Raw genomic sequence first — 15,444 nt, 5'->3', positions numbered from 1 at the left:
TCCTTGGGTGGGGTAGGGTAGGGTAGGGGTAGGGTAGTTTCTCCTTGGGTTGGGTAGGGTAGGAGGAGGGTAGTTTCTCCTTGGGTGGGGTAGGGGTAGGGTAGTTTCTCTTTGGGTTGGGTAGGATAGGAGGAGGGTAGTTTCTCCTTGGGTTGGGTACGGTAGGGGTAATGTAGTTTCTCCTTGGGCGGGGTAGGGTAGGAGGAGGGTAGTTTCTCCTACACACATGATGCGTCATGCAGCCCGCATGCATGTGCCTCTATTCTTGGAGAGACACCCCCCCCAACACACACACATACACACACACACACACACACACCCAGGCTCGTTAGAGCCACAGCGGTTGGCCGCTTTTTGACCTGTGCCTCATCCTGAGCTTTCAGGCATGTGTGTGTGAGACATGGCAAACAAAATAAAATGTAAATTCGTGAAGTCTGTTGTATGCCGAGGTGAATTCTCACAATCCTGTTTATGGGGGCATGGTCTCTTTTCCCAAAAGATCTAGATAGTACCAGGTCATTCCTGTAGTGTACTTTAGTACTTTAAGACCATTTAAGAAAATCCATCAATAAGCATACTTATTAAGTATTCTGAAGTATAGTGGTACTTTATTACAAACACCTACACACCTGCTATCACTGGCAATTTTAGTAGGTGCACCTTTCTCAGGGAGTCATTTTACAGGTGTGAAATTGCACAGGGGACTCTAACCACCCTCTCCCTCTACAGTTCAGTTTTAGACCACAGTGCCAGAGCTGACTGGATATTATTTAGGTAGGGGGCACTTGCACAGCTCATTGTTAGCAATGACATAGTAGAGGCACGACTGTGGGTGTTCAGCCGCTATGTGTTTATCGGGCACAGCAGTGTTGCCGGCTTCTCTCTTCCAGACGCAAGAGCAGTGGCTTGCTAGGAAGAATCCCGCTAACCAAAAACAGCAGCAGGACCCCCAGAGAAAGGCTGCGAGACGGCTAACCTGACGAGCGCCGAGCTGTGGGCTAGACCGAACCTCCAGTGTTAGGACTGCTCCTTCCCAAATGCACCAGCCCCACTCCGCTCTGAATGTGGGTGTTTACACACACAAAAAAAATGCACCCCCCCCCCCCCCCCAGCGCACAGCATTAAGTGCAAAATGAATATTAATATGTGCTCTGTAGTCTTCAACATCACATAGGAGAATTGTTAAGCATGCAAATCACAATTTGTTTTATTACAAAATGTCATTCAGCGTATGAGGTAATACTTGAGTGCACATAATTAGCCTATTCCGAAGCGTTTTATTTAAAGTTAATGTTTCACTTGAAGCTCCATTCTTCTCTTGGCCCTAAGAACTGTGCTCACTTTCTGCCATTCACCTCACAGCCGTGTTGCTTCTCTCTGCATTGAAATTAATTAATGAAACACGACATCTTTCACTTGAATTCAGTTACTAACCATGGTAATGCCCGTATGCAAATCTGAGCTCAAGTCTGTCCTAGCCCTTTAACGCTCGTTCTTTCCCTATTGTTGGAAGCTTAATTAGAAAATTGCCTTTAGGGAGATTTTATTTGCAAAGCAGGTTTGAGGCCCTTTGTTCTAAAATGTGTGTAACATTCCTTTCAGTAGTGCTCCTTTTGTCCACTGTAGCAGAGAAATGAGGAACCACTATTTGAAATGAAGACATATAACCCTTCAGTGTTGAATTTATTGTACTATTAATATTCTGTTGCACTTTTGAATAAAAGAACCAAAGAAGTTTTGAGTCTGTCAGAAAAGAACTTGTTCGGCATCGAGCTTGCTTTGGTGTAACTGGATGTGTTGACAGACAAACGCTTCACTTCACAAAACGTAACGGCCTGCTCCATATGCATAAAGGAGCTTGCTGAAACTAGGTCCAAAACCTCACCGCATATCACAAGCTGCAACTGTACCATCTTGCCATTTTACGGCTGCGTTCCGCGCGCGTGAAAATACCTCGTGGCGCATTACTTGCGCCGCACCCGTTGAAAGTTGCGGGCGAGGTGTAACCTTTGAACTCGCACCTAATCCTGAAGCTTCACCCTCAGAGCAGACGGCACTCCTTTAATTCAATCACCCGTAACTCAAAATCACACGTCCTGTTTCCTCGTAAAATGCCATCCGTCTTCATCACCTCCTGGAGCTTCCGGAGACGTCCCGTCGATAGGATGACTGCGACCATGCTGACGAACATGAACTTCGTCTTCCCTCGGCCTTCCTGCAAGGAATTTATAGCGATAGGTCATCTCCCGGTGATCAATTAGAACCCGCCAGGGGCCAGCAATGAATTATTAATGGTGGGTAGTGTGCGTGGGGAGGGGGGGGGTTGGTGTGTAGGGTGGGGGGCTTGGTGGTGAAGGGGTGATAAGCAGTGCCATCATTGATTTTTGTCACTTCCTCTAGATGGATGGTGTAGATGGACTTTTCCACTGCTGTTGTCCGGAAGCTGTGAGCGTGCTCTCTCGCGGTCACAAAGGGCAGGTATGTCGGCACTTCCTGTATATGGAAGCCGAGTGAACGGCCAATCAGAAAGAGGCACTTGCACAGTGTCCCCCCAGGCCTGTTTTGTTGGACAGGCAGCAGTGCAGCCATGACTAACATGTAATGTGTGTTCAGTTGAGTCTAAGAGAGGTGCTATCTAAATGAAAACACTAGTGTCATTAAAGAATTTTCACATAAAGCTAATTTTCAACGCAAATCAAAGCAGTATATTCAAAAGAACAACAGATAATATGAGAAGTCTCTACAAGGTAATGTGAGACAGGGATGTCTAAACACAAGCACATCACAAAAACGATAGGTAGAAAATAATATAACCTAAACAAAGTAAACACGTACTCCTATTTTATTAGCCAACACAACAACCGCAGTTATGCCAGTTTACATATTAATCCTAACTAAAGTACAGACTGCAGGGATGCATCATGGGAGTTCTGGCTGTGCCCTCCCTGCCTCTTGCATTCTTTCAGGAGTGGCCCTCTGCCACAGTAATGTTGAATTATTATTGATCTATTTATTTATCATCATTAGTCTGAGTGAGAACCAGTACTAGATGCCTGCTATTGTGGAAGCACACCATGTTACCCGAAGAACAAATTAATAGGATGTACTGAGGGTACTTATTTCATGGCAGAAAGATTTACAGTGTCAGGTATGTGTTTGCACTTTTACTGGTCTTCACTGCAATCTGAAAAAATAGTAAAAAAAAGAAAAATAATCTAGTGTGTAGTATCCGAGATCATGACAATCCTACACATTACGCCCATAAAAACACAGACGAGGTTGAACCTGTCAGAAATGTAACCTTGAAGCTGCCTCCGTGTAGAAAGCCACAGTAATAATAATAGACACACTGCTCCTTTTTTGCGGGTTGTGTTTTTATAATGACGTTGGTAGAAAAATGCCGTTCTGTGCGAACGAAGGAGACACTGTTCTTGCTGAGCTAGAAGAGAAAAGTCCTTGTCATCCCTGGAAAACACCGTCATCGCGTGATGAATGAATCACCCTTGAAGAAATCAATTTCATGAGCCAAAAGCTTTTGTGAGTGAAGCCGTTCTCTGAGCACAGTGGGCGTTTGATGACTTTATTCGATGGGAGGGGAGACATGGAGAAGCTGCCACATGATATCAGGCAAAAGTCTTTTTGCTTTAAGCTCCTGCAGCCTCGTGGCAACGGCGAGCAGGCGGAGTCAGAATCTGCTGGGGGCGGAGCACTGGCGGGCGGTTTGAAGATGATTTCATGTCGCTGTCAGATTCAGTGCCGGATAGGGTGGCTGTCTCTGGCAGTCTGGTTCGCCTTTTCTTCATCCTCGGGCAAGTGTGAGGAGATTAAAGTTCCAGCAAGGGAAAATTAAAGTTCACAAGCGTCACAGTGAGATTTCAGCGAGGACACTAGAGGTCATCATCTTTTGCTCAAGAGCACGGTCTTGATTATGTTTAAAAATCAGTTGTAACATTTTAACATGTTAAGGTTTTGACGCAAGTCCACAGAGACACTGAAGGATGCAGCCAATATTGCAATACAAGTTGTGTAGTGTTGTGCAGTGTATTCTAATGCAAAGTATGCAGTGTACTTCATTTATCTGGGTCTTAAGTATTAAGTGCAATTGGCCATACTATAATTCTAATACATGTGATAAATGTTAGGATTTTTCCATTTCTTCTTAGTGCTTGAACACTTGCTGATAGATAGTGCACTTGTTTCGTTTGGAAGGGTTTAAATAGGGGTTTATAAATATGGGTTTGTTTGGAAGGGTTTAAATAGGGGTTTATAAATAAGGGTGTGTTTGGAAGCTTTTAAATTGGGGTTTATAAATATGGGTTTATAAATATGGTTATACAGTCAAATATTTTTTGTAAGTAAACATTCAAATGAGTGATCTGGAAACCATTACATTCTTGGGCATTTTAACGATGCTGCAACTTGTCTCGGTAATCTAGCTGAGGACACGATACTTCTACCTCAAACAATGTGTGTGGTTAAGTGGCTGATGAAGGCCGTGGTGGGACAGGCACCCATGGGCCAACCAGGTCATTTATGGATGTGGTGAAATAACAGGGTGCTGCAGCCAGAGCCATAATGAATTTGTAATGAAGCAAGTTTACATAGAAGGGAGGCAAAATTTGAATTTTTTTTATTATCCCCGCTAACAGTGAAATATCCCTTCTCTTCATTAAAGCGTTTCACTGGGTGGGGGGCGGTGGGCCGGGAGTGGTTAGTAGCTGGAAGACACCATTTGGAATAAAACATATAATTAAGATTACAAAGACTTTCTTTGTTTCTATTCTGAGGTTGAAGTTGCCTGTGTTTTTAATTGTTTTGACAGGTATTCTAACTAATGCATGCATGTCTACAGTGAATAAGTCCAGAAACCAGGACAGCTTTTGTTTCTGACTAATTAGAGGACAATGACTTTGAGGCAAAAAATAGAAGTTTGTCAATCTGCTCTTTCATCATGAGCACCGAACATTAGTATGCAGAACTGGAAAAAATATATTACAGAATCAAAAACAATGAGTTCTAAAACAAAAAATTATGACACTTAGTTTCAGCCTCATTAATGCAGTCCAGTGTATCTGTTTCCCAGTGCCACGTACAAGTGGTGTTTAATTAGAGAATAGTTCAGTAAATCCTACTTTAAATTCTGTGGAAAAATCTTACAGAGGTCTTTAAACTGCTTGACCTCAGAGTTTTCTAGCCCTTAAATATTCTGAACTCCTTTCAGTGAAATTAAATCTCAGATTGAGATTTATCCGACACACATATATTAAAATGTTGTTTAATACACCGGCCTGTGTTTACTAAATGCATTGCTGTGGAGAGTGCTCAGGATGACACTGTTACAATAAAGTGGTACTTGCAAAAACATTGAGCCTCATCTAAGAGTTGAGATGCTTTGGAACCATGACAAGAGGCTGGTTTCCCCAAAGTGCCATAGCACAAAGGTCACCATAGAACAAGTGGCCCTTAAACACTCTCTTTAACCTTCAATCTAACATTTCAAATGTTTTGTGGAGCTCATCTGTGTAAACATACAGGATTTGGGCATCCTTCATGTTCACATGACGACAAATGAAACGAATGCAAGCAAGTCCAATTAAGATTTTCCGAGCTCAATATTAGATTTTTCCCCAAAGTGTGAAAAGGTCAGTTCATTGAATTACTTCTTTGATTATGAGGGTTCTCATAAAGCGAACTGCGTGCCTTCGGGGGTTACATCTCATCAGGGTCATTTAATGTTCTTTTTTTTCTGGTCCACACAGATGCCTTGGAGGGTTTGTGGTTTGCAGTCGCAATGCTTTGGGTTCTGCTGAATTTAATGGTTACTCATGGGAGGAGACCCAAGTGTGATTATCACAAGAAACAGACAAGGTCGTCCAAACGTAGGACAGACACAGAGCAAGATCTAGAGACTCGGTCCATGTGAGGTGGCTTAACCCAACTGGAGACTCATCTTTCATGACACTGGATCCCAACTAGATACAACACCCACGTGAGACAACACTCACGTGAGACAACACCCATGTGAGACAACACCCACGCATGACACCGTAGCCCAACTAGAGATCCTGTCCATGTGAGACAGCATAGAGCAACCAGAGATTTATCCCATTTGAGGTCGCACAGCCTTGCTAGAAACCCACATGAGATTTTTATGTTTCTATATATTGTTTGACACAAATCCAACCACATCTTGATAGCTGCTGGCTGTTTTCCCTGTTTTGAGACATGCTCTGACTCTCATTGAATGTCACACCCATGTGTCAACATTAAGGCAGTAATAGCATGTGATCTGATGTCCATCTTCAACAAAGTATTTCTCATTAATCCTGACTATTAGAGGTGGACATTTTCTCCCACAAGGCCACCCAAAATAAAGACTAATTCAGTGTAGTCTTTCCCCACAAATGTATCTGTGTCACTTAATGCTATGTCATTGAGATTGAGATTGAACTTCTAATTTCAGGAATTCCCCAATGACAATCTGATGCAGGTGAAGTGAAAATAACAGGGAGACACCTCCCTGGAACAATCTAGAGAGCATCTCCACAGACGTGTTCACATAGGCCGTGAAGTGCACTTAGAAGACATCCCCTTTGGCAGCCAACGTGAACCTGCGGGACTGTAAGCTCTCAGTTCAAGTTCCGACGCAAAATATTCTATATTATTTTTTATGCCGTTATACGTTATAACGTCAGGCTGTGCTAGATTCCTTATTTATTTCAGTTTGTAAGCCAGATAAAGATGTATGTGGCAGGTTAGGAATTGCTTAACTCTGAACTAATGAGGCTTGTCCTAGCTCCACCCCAAGTGGCTCGAGCTGAAAAACGAAGACCCAGGTGAGCAGAATATGGATAGAGCAGAATGGATAAAGCATAAGGAGAGGGACTCGTGAACGTGGCGCAAGGTCAAGTGTCACGACTCAGCTTTGAGGAAGGTCTGTGCAGGTAAAACTAACGCTGAACTCAGACCTGTTGCATCAACAAACTTGCCATTTGTTTTAGCGCGTTACCAAAACCTGTGCCTGTGTTACTCCGAAAAGCCCCGGTTTGACTATGAGTTTCACAAGTAGGGTGATTTGCTCATTATCCTTTTAGCCAACAAAGTCTTTCTGAAGGCACTTTGCTGTGTGTGTGAAGTACTTTTAATTTTTATTAAAAACCAAGCCTCTCTGCTAGCTGAGGGCTTCAAAAGAAGGCTTGCAGCTAACATGATCAAAACAACAGAGTTTCGTAGCACAACAGAACAGAGGCAGAACTCCACATCTGCACTTTGGAAAGTGAGACTGAATTGAAAACTCGTCGAACAAAACGGGCCTGGTGCCTGGCGGTGGCGTTACCTGCTGTTCAGCCACGCGCTCGCGCTCCCCTCAGCCTTGCTTTTTGACATTTTCTGTTTTATACAGCCTCATGCATTATAAACGAGCTTATTAAAGATAACAAATGTCTGACAGGTATTTAAAATGGATCTTTTCTGTCGAGTCATGAATCAGTGTGTGTGTGTGTGTGTGTGTGCGTGTGTGTGTGTGTGTGTGTGTGTGTCTCAGCAGTAACGTGGTCTCAGACCCAGAAATCAGAGCACCAGAGAAGGGTTGTTGAGCTCAGCGAAGAGAAAAACAGAGTCATTCTTCATGTTATCAAAGAAGTGACTGTGTGTGTGTGTGTGTGTGTGTGTGTGTGTGTGTGTGTGTGTGTGTGTGTGTGTGTGTGTGTGTGTGTGTGTGTGTGTGTTAGTGTGCATGTGATGGCGAAAAGGAGTGAAAGAGACAAAGTAGTGTGTATAGGAGAGAGAGGGGCTAAAAGCTTTGTAAAATGTGTTAAATATTCCTAAAGGTGCTGGTGCTGTCAGTTCCATGCCACATGGACCTGTGAGAACAGAGGAAAGGAAGCCCTCAAGAACAAATTAGGGAGAACACGGCGGTTATCACAAATTAACAGAATGTCTGAAGTATGTTCTGTGACGTCGGGAGATTTAGAAGTCTTGTTCAAGGCTCATGCTAATCTCAAAAGAGACTAGGGCTGATATGTAGTGTCTGTTTTGTGACAAAAAAAAAAAAACCTAATTGGGGGAGTTCATGTACATTAACACCATTTCTCGGCCTTCACAGGCACATGAATGTGAACATGCTGGTCTTTCTTTCCCACTTCACTGATCAGAGAAGCATTATTGTATCATTCTCCTTCAGGCACTAGGTAATCTGTCATGATACAGTAACTACATAGCTCAATGGCATCATCGTGTGCATCATATGCAGGTGGGTGTGTGTGTGTGTGTGTGCTGTAATTTAACATGACATTATAAGATGTGCCAGCGCTTCAAGGCACACTCACACTTGAAAGTGCCGACTGGTACGTTTTCTCACAACTCTGCAGCACTCCTCTCCCTAAATCACTGGGCGGTGCACTGATGCAGTGCTGGCCAGAGCAGCGGGTCCGTGTGTGCCGGCCCTCCAGGCCCGTTTCTCATCCAGTTTGTCCACAGAGCTGACCTGGCGCTGGATTCCACACGTATAGGAGAGAAAGCCGCAGCATTTGGATACGCCGAGCCACATCGCTGCCGTTAGTAGGGTCAGATAAGTGAGCGTTTATGGCGGGAGCTCTTGGTTGTTGTGTGACCAGATGTCCCCACTGGCTCAAGAACCTTCCAGATTGGGAGGGGGGTGGGGAGTTTGTAAGCCTCTAGGCAAGCTTGTCAAGCAGGAAATTGTCCAAACCTAAACCTGATTTTTTTTTTTCCCCTCTTATGTTGTTTTATGTCTATGTTCATCAGTATCACATTTAGAAATAACTATCATATTTATCAGTATGCAGCAGCTGAACAGAGGAAATACGTTTACGCTGTGTATATCTTGATTTAATTTTAAATCTTATTCAGTTACATTATTGTCTTTATCATGGAACAGATGTTGTCTCTATGGGTACAGCCCTAATGGCAGAGCTGTTTGCAGTCCTAGGAAATTCTGCTGTAATCTCTTTGCATTTTCCTCTTTGCTGTCCGCTCCAGGGCAGCTTAGCCAAAGAATAAAAAACTTTGTAACATCATTTGCCAGCCGTATCTCAAGCACATCAAGGCCACAGTCACTACTTTTGGTTCTCAGAACCCTGCAAAGCTGCCCGGCCCCTTTGGAGGATTAAGAATCTGCTGAAATTCTGATGCTGCACCTGAATGAGGTGAGTGTACTACACTGAGATTAGCCGTTAGGGCCTGGGCCCTCAGGGACCCCCAGGAGCCCGGGTCCTTTAAGGCAGAGGTTCCGATCTGGTTTCTGAGAACTGAAGCCACATAGGCCAGATTCACGTTTCTGTTCTGTTTTAGTTGTGAGTTGGGTGGAGATACATCAGGTGTGTTAGAAGCTGTAATACAACCAAAACGTGGACTGGTTGGTCCCTGAGGTCTGAATTGGGAGCCACTCCTATAGGGCCAGACTCTAATTAACTGATGTGCTCCCGAATGTTGGAATTTTATGCACTGGATATTTGCGCTTGCTCAAGCTAGACGGCGGTTTATGGGTTTTGCATGGCTCGCAGACCTGGCAATGCAAAATGAGATGGGGTTCATGATCATGGTCTGGTTCATGAATTTGCCTAGTCACTGTAGAAAATCATTGAGTGATGTTCCACCAGCACATGGTGCCCTAATTATTCTACACAGCCTGCTGAAGACGTTGCTTCTATACGCGCTTGACACACAAGATGACAACTGTGAGAAAGTGTGAAACTCATGTCTGTGTTTAATTCAGCAAGCCATCTTTTTTTGTTTGTTTTATTCTTGTTCAAATGTTATTGTTGTGGGATATTTTCTGAAATATTGTTAGATATTATTGCTAGTTCAAGGTGTGCTGAAAAGACAAGAAAAATCTACTCAAGGCTAAACAAGTCACGGCCAGAATGCAGCCCGCATGATCAACAGTAATCATACAGTTATCTTCACAGTATCATCAAAATATATTAGATTAGAATGTAATAAGTCAGAGCGTAATAACATTTGTTCTTTCGGGGCAAGAGACCTTATTCATTTGATATCGCATCACTGGTGTCTAGTAGCAATCTTGAAATAGCGAAATGTTAAAGCGGTGTTATTAAAATAACTGTCTGTTCAACTAAGTCACTTCTTTGTCACATTATACTGTGATTATCAGCCTAGCAGTGCTTGAACGGTAGAAAAAACAGCAACGACCTCCTCCTGACCTAACTTCCTCCATCAATTACACTCACACACACCCCACACACCCAACCCACTCACGAACATGTGCGCACACATTCGCAGGCACACACAGATATGCATATGTCTCATTAAACATCGGATTATTCCGGAAGCTCACACTTATTAGCGCCTAACGCTAAATTACACTGACAGCAGAAAACAAACAAGCATATGTTGTTGGTTTCACCGCGCCTGCAGAAGTGTGAGGACGACCGCCGTCAACAACTTGAATCCCATATCCATCTGTGACCACATGTTCTCATGACACTTTAATAGTGGGTGGAGGAGTAGCTTGAGGGTGTAGCACACACTGACGAGCCCGTATATAATAATCCCACACAGCACAGTGCAGATGGCCTATGGGAAGTACACGCGGCGATTTGGCCAGTTGCAGCGCTACCTCAGCGCTATCGTAAACTCACGGTTGTCTCACGTGTCCGGTGAGCTCCACCTCTTCGGCGGTGGCGAGTCAGATCGCCATCATAAACTGTCACGTTCGGAAAGCGGTTGACGCTTCGAGGGACGTTAATTTGTGACATATCGAGGCCTGTCTGGGTGAGAGTATGATCGTGCCGGAGCAGAGCAGCTGGTGGGAGAGAAAAGCGTGAGAGCCCAGACTACGTGAGAACCCCATGCCACACCCTTGTTGCAAAGCGTCTGCCATTGTCTGCTGTCAATCTGAACGCTTGCACAATTCCTTCACAATATATCGCTTATGTAAATAAAGAGTTGTCCCCATGCTTTGATTTTTGGACCACTAAATAGCTGAGGGGCCTTGATGCTGTTCAGTTTCAAAAATGTTTATTGAATGGTATTAGACTTTTAATTTGTTTTTCTTCTATTCTTTGAAAAGCCATTTATGCAGGAGAGCCCGACTGAGACCGTAGATTCACTGCCAGTCAGTCTAGGTTTACATCACATTAGCATAAAGCACTAAACACAAGCATAACAAAAAATAAAAGCATACTGATGAAAGAGAAATGGCGCTTCTTCACTTCATGAGCTGGACACGCAAAGCTCTGAAGGGACTCTATGGCAAAAAGTGGTGGTGCCTCCGAGTTTCGAAATTAACTCCCTATCGAAAGTGTCTTGAAGATTGTATTTGTTTAACTGACTCGTATAGTGAGCAAAGGTGAGGATTAGATGGAATTAGCGCATGCTAGAAATATTAGATATTCAATAAAGCCTGAGATCAATTTCATTTCAATTTTAATTAACTATGATTTACACTGGACAAACAACAACATCGATGAAGATGAATTAGGTGTGAAAATACTCACTCCTAATCATATGTCCACATTTTCTCTACCCGGACTCCACGCTCCACACAGCACAGTCACATTCACCCAGGATAGGCTCATAGTTAAGGTGCACTCTCCTCACACACCCAACCTGGCAACACTCTCCATGGCAACACATCAAAGCTCCCCTGTGCATTACTACCACTTGGGGTCGAAGGCTGTTCCTCTCTTTCCCGTCCGCACGTCCAGAATCGAGTTAGGAAATGTGTTTCCATGAGAATGAAAAGCCTTGACATTCTGAACACCGTAGTCCCTCATGCACAGATATCTGATGTGATCCATTACATGAATGTTTTATGTGAAGGAAATGGACAATTCCTTCCCTGAATGACATTCCTTCCCGTCGGGTTATTATTTCACATTATTTTCCTTATAATAACGACACTCTAAAATCCAAGTATATTCTGCATCAGAGGTATTCAAATCACAGTTTGCAAGGCACAGCTAGGACAGGGAGGATAGAAGTGCTACGCACAGGAGAAATTCAGGAGAGAGAGAGAGAGAGAGGGATGGCAAGTTCAAAACCACGAACCAGTAACGAGGAAGCAGGCACCAGTCAAAAACCAGGTAGGGCATAGGTACAAAAATGAGATCCAAAGGCAGGTTTGAGACATAAACAGTCAAACATCAAAAAATGTTGGAAACTAGGAGAACATCCAGATAACACTCTGCACACTGGCCAAAGGGAAACAGTACATCACGAAGACAAACGGGAGCATGTGGAATATTAAGAGGGAGGCAGAAATAGGTGACAGGTGTACAGAATTGGTGTCCAGGTGAAGGTGGCCGGGATGGCCGTGGTCTGGCGATGTCTGTTCTACTTTGTTTTTCTTGGTCTTATATATTTGTCTTTTGTACATAATTGGACTATACGTTGTAGACTTGGCATATTAAACCACTAAGCTTTTTTTCTGCCTACAAAACTCAACTTATTTATTTCTTGTGTACAAAATAATGCTTGCACAGTGCATCCTACAACAATTAAACCATTTAGCATTTGTTTTCCTCTCTAAATAAATCAAGCAGATATACGTTTTCACGCTGTAAATTGCTCCACATAAATTGCTTAAACTACTGCATATAGTTGAATACCAACCCGGAGTAGAGAAGCATTCAGCATTATGTGCTGGCTTGTAGCTTCCCTGCGCTGAATCCTGCTTAGCCAGCAGTGTGTATCCCATTGTAGCACCTCCCAGCAAGATGGAGTGTTTCGAGGTCGATTAAGTTAGTGTCGACCTGATTTCCACTGCTGCTTGTACCTGAAGTGCACCTGCCTTTCCAGGTTGTGTCTACACAGCGAAAACCTCGGTTGTTGAATACCCTCTTACATTCTATCATTTGTGTACAGCTGCACAAAGCCTGCTGTAGGCTGTAATTCAACAGGGTTTCTTTTTTTTCGTTCTTGATTGTATGAATGCAACCGGTGGCCACGGTTTTGTTCAGGGGGCCGATACGGCCTATGACACTTTGCCTTTGTATTGAATCGGCCCACGGCAAGCTCCAGGAAGAAGGGTCAGAGGATTGCCACCAGCACATTTCAGCCTCTGCTTACAGGATGGTTCCTGTACATTTCTGCATATGAACTCTGGTGATCTCTGTCAACGTCTGAAAGAGCAATGAGCTGTGTACTATAAGCCAGGGGTTCTCAACTGGTCTCAGCCCGGGACCCACTTTTGGGTCGCGACCCACCAGTTGAGAATCACTGCTATAAGCCATGATGGTGATTCTGCTTTTAACAACTTCATAATAAAAAAAAATGACAGACATGCTGTATTTTTTCAAAGGTTTTAAAAGCAATTTTGGAACAAACGTTTCATGAAGCTGAACCAAAAGGGCTGGTTTCTACCTTCCGAGTTTCAGAAACAACAGCAGATGAGATGGTAGCATGAACACAAATGGACAGGAAGAAACCCCTCTTGAGTTCTCGTTTAAACTTGACATGTGAAAAACTGTGTGACGAGGCTGTGACAAGAGAAACTGTGACAACTAAGCCCAACACTAGCCCCGAGCTTGACCATTCAGAGCCACCGGAGTGTATTGTTTGTGTGAATTATTCATGCGAACATTTGTGAGGTGGTTTGTATAAATTTTGCCATCGTGCCAAAAGACCTTATTCATTGGTTCATGGGGTGACAAGAAAATAGCTAAGAGTGACATCTTAACATATCTGCATTTAAGTAGTATTTTAATATAGATTTGGTAAAGTTAATGTAATAGCATACTGATGTAATATTTCAGCAGTGTGAATTTAAATAAACTGAGTGAAAAAGGCCCTTAAACTATCCCCACTTAACTTATTTTTGCAACTTAAACCCACTCCATGGTAAGTGCACCACAAATAATTTAAGTCTGTGATCAAATGACTCAGGCAATTAGCATCCTTGAAATATTTCAGCAATCCCAGCTTTGCACCTTTTGCCAAGTGAGTAAATGTCACAGTTATTTCTGCCTTTCTGTGTTTCAGTACAAAGTGTGAATACTGCGGCTCTTAGATCCTGATGAAAATAATGAAGGAAATGTTTTGGTTACTCCTTGCGTTTTCATCTCACCCAGAGGTCACATTGACATTTGGTTTGTCAAATTCTTCTTCTGAGCTTGACAAGTGGTCAGAATGGCATTCTCTCTCTCTCTCTCTCTGTGTGTGTGTGTGTGTGTGTGTGTGTGTGTGTGTGTGTGTGTGTGTGTGTGTGTGTGTGTGTGTATGTTCGCGCGGGCTGGCGCCATTTTGTCGTGACCCAAGTGTTTCTCACAGACATGCTGATAACAGGCGTACGCAGGAGAAGCTGTAAATCTGACTTGCTGAACGGTTTTGACTGTTAGCTGCTCTTTTCCCAGCCTGTCACAAACAATGAAAAATAAAAACCCAGTACTGGTCAGTTTCCCATATGCAGACGCCTTGTGAAAAATATGTATCTAGTCATATCCGCACACCCTCACTCCCATCTCCGCTCGCGCGCCCCAAGCTCGTTTTCGATGCTTGACTCATTACTTCAATTCATTCAAGCCAGACAACTGGATTTGCTATCGAAGTTATTTTTACAGGAATAGTCCATCCAACAGGTGAGGCTGGAACATCTGCCAACTTGAGTGTCAGGATGTGCGGGAAGGCGAAGGGTGCGGCGTTTTGAAGCGAGAGACAAGGTGAAGGAAAAACAACGCCTACCTGTTACGAGGCATGCGCGATGGGCAGGGAGGAGGACGCCCTCGCTTTTGGCCACTTCGAATAGACAACGCGACTGAGAATTTTTTTTACTTTAGCAATTATTAGTTAGACATAAGAAGTTTGCATTAGTAACCCCAGAAGTGAAAGAGTTGAATTATGCCTGTGATATATTACCATGTAGCCTATGTGCAACGTGTAATGCTAGCTAAGCTAAGCTACCTGTATATCCTCGAGACATTTTCTTGGTCTTTATTCTGATTTGTTGGTTTGTGCATTTTTTGTTACGTTTGTAAGCACTCACTTGTGGAAACAAAATGATTTTAAAATAGCCATTCATTTAACCCTTAATTTACCTTCAAAACATCAAAATTCTGAATATTACTTCAACCCACATGCACAACTGGCGATAAACATGCTGATGATTCTGAGTGCATTACTGTTTAATGTTTATTCCAATATTAGCAAAGTACTACTAATAATTCTGTATTAATAATTAATTTATTGTAACTATAGCCTATATTTTATATATTAATATTTTATTAGGAGTTAGAAGTACCACTTGAAAAATGCTTAAAAAATGGTAGCCAACTTATACAGCCATACAGATACAGGTGCCTTTTTCTGATGTGTCTGAGAGAAGGGAGCAATCGTTCTTATAACACTCTGTGGGAGAACCCGTACACCCTTTCATTTTTTTCAAGAAAACTAGCACACCAACTTGTATCATCCCGTTAAAGCAGACACAAGTCCCAATTATCACTACATTTGTACCGGCACGGT

At 43.1% G+C, this 15,444-nt stretch overlaps 1 long non-coding RNA gene across 1 annotated transcript in view; it reads left to right on the top strand.

Moving 5' to 3' along the window:
* The first annotated feature begins 9,099 nt into the window (after window positions 1-9,099).
* LOC143483191 (uncharacterized) overlaps window positions 9,100-15,444 on the top strand; it is a 47,529-nt gene continuing 41,184 nt past the window's right edge. The window contains exon 1 of the long non-coding RNA XR_013122439.1: window positions 9,100-9,167. This is a non-coding gene — a long non-coding RNA (uncharacterized LOC143483191). The remainder of the gene's footprint in view (window positions 9,168-15,444) is intronic.

This window comes from Brachyhypopomus gauderio, chromosome 19 (assembly GCF_052324685.1).
Source record: "Brachyhypopomus gauderio isolate BG-103 chromosome 19, BGAUD_0.2, whole genome shotgun sequence".
NCBI classification, from domain to species: domain Eukaryota; kingdom Metazoa; phylum Chordata; class Actinopteri; order Gymnotiformes; family Hypopomidae; genus Brachyhypopomus; species Brachyhypopomus gauderio.
The sequence above is the reverse complement of the archived record's forward strand: the minus strand, read 5'-3'. Positions and strand labels throughout refer to the sequence as shown.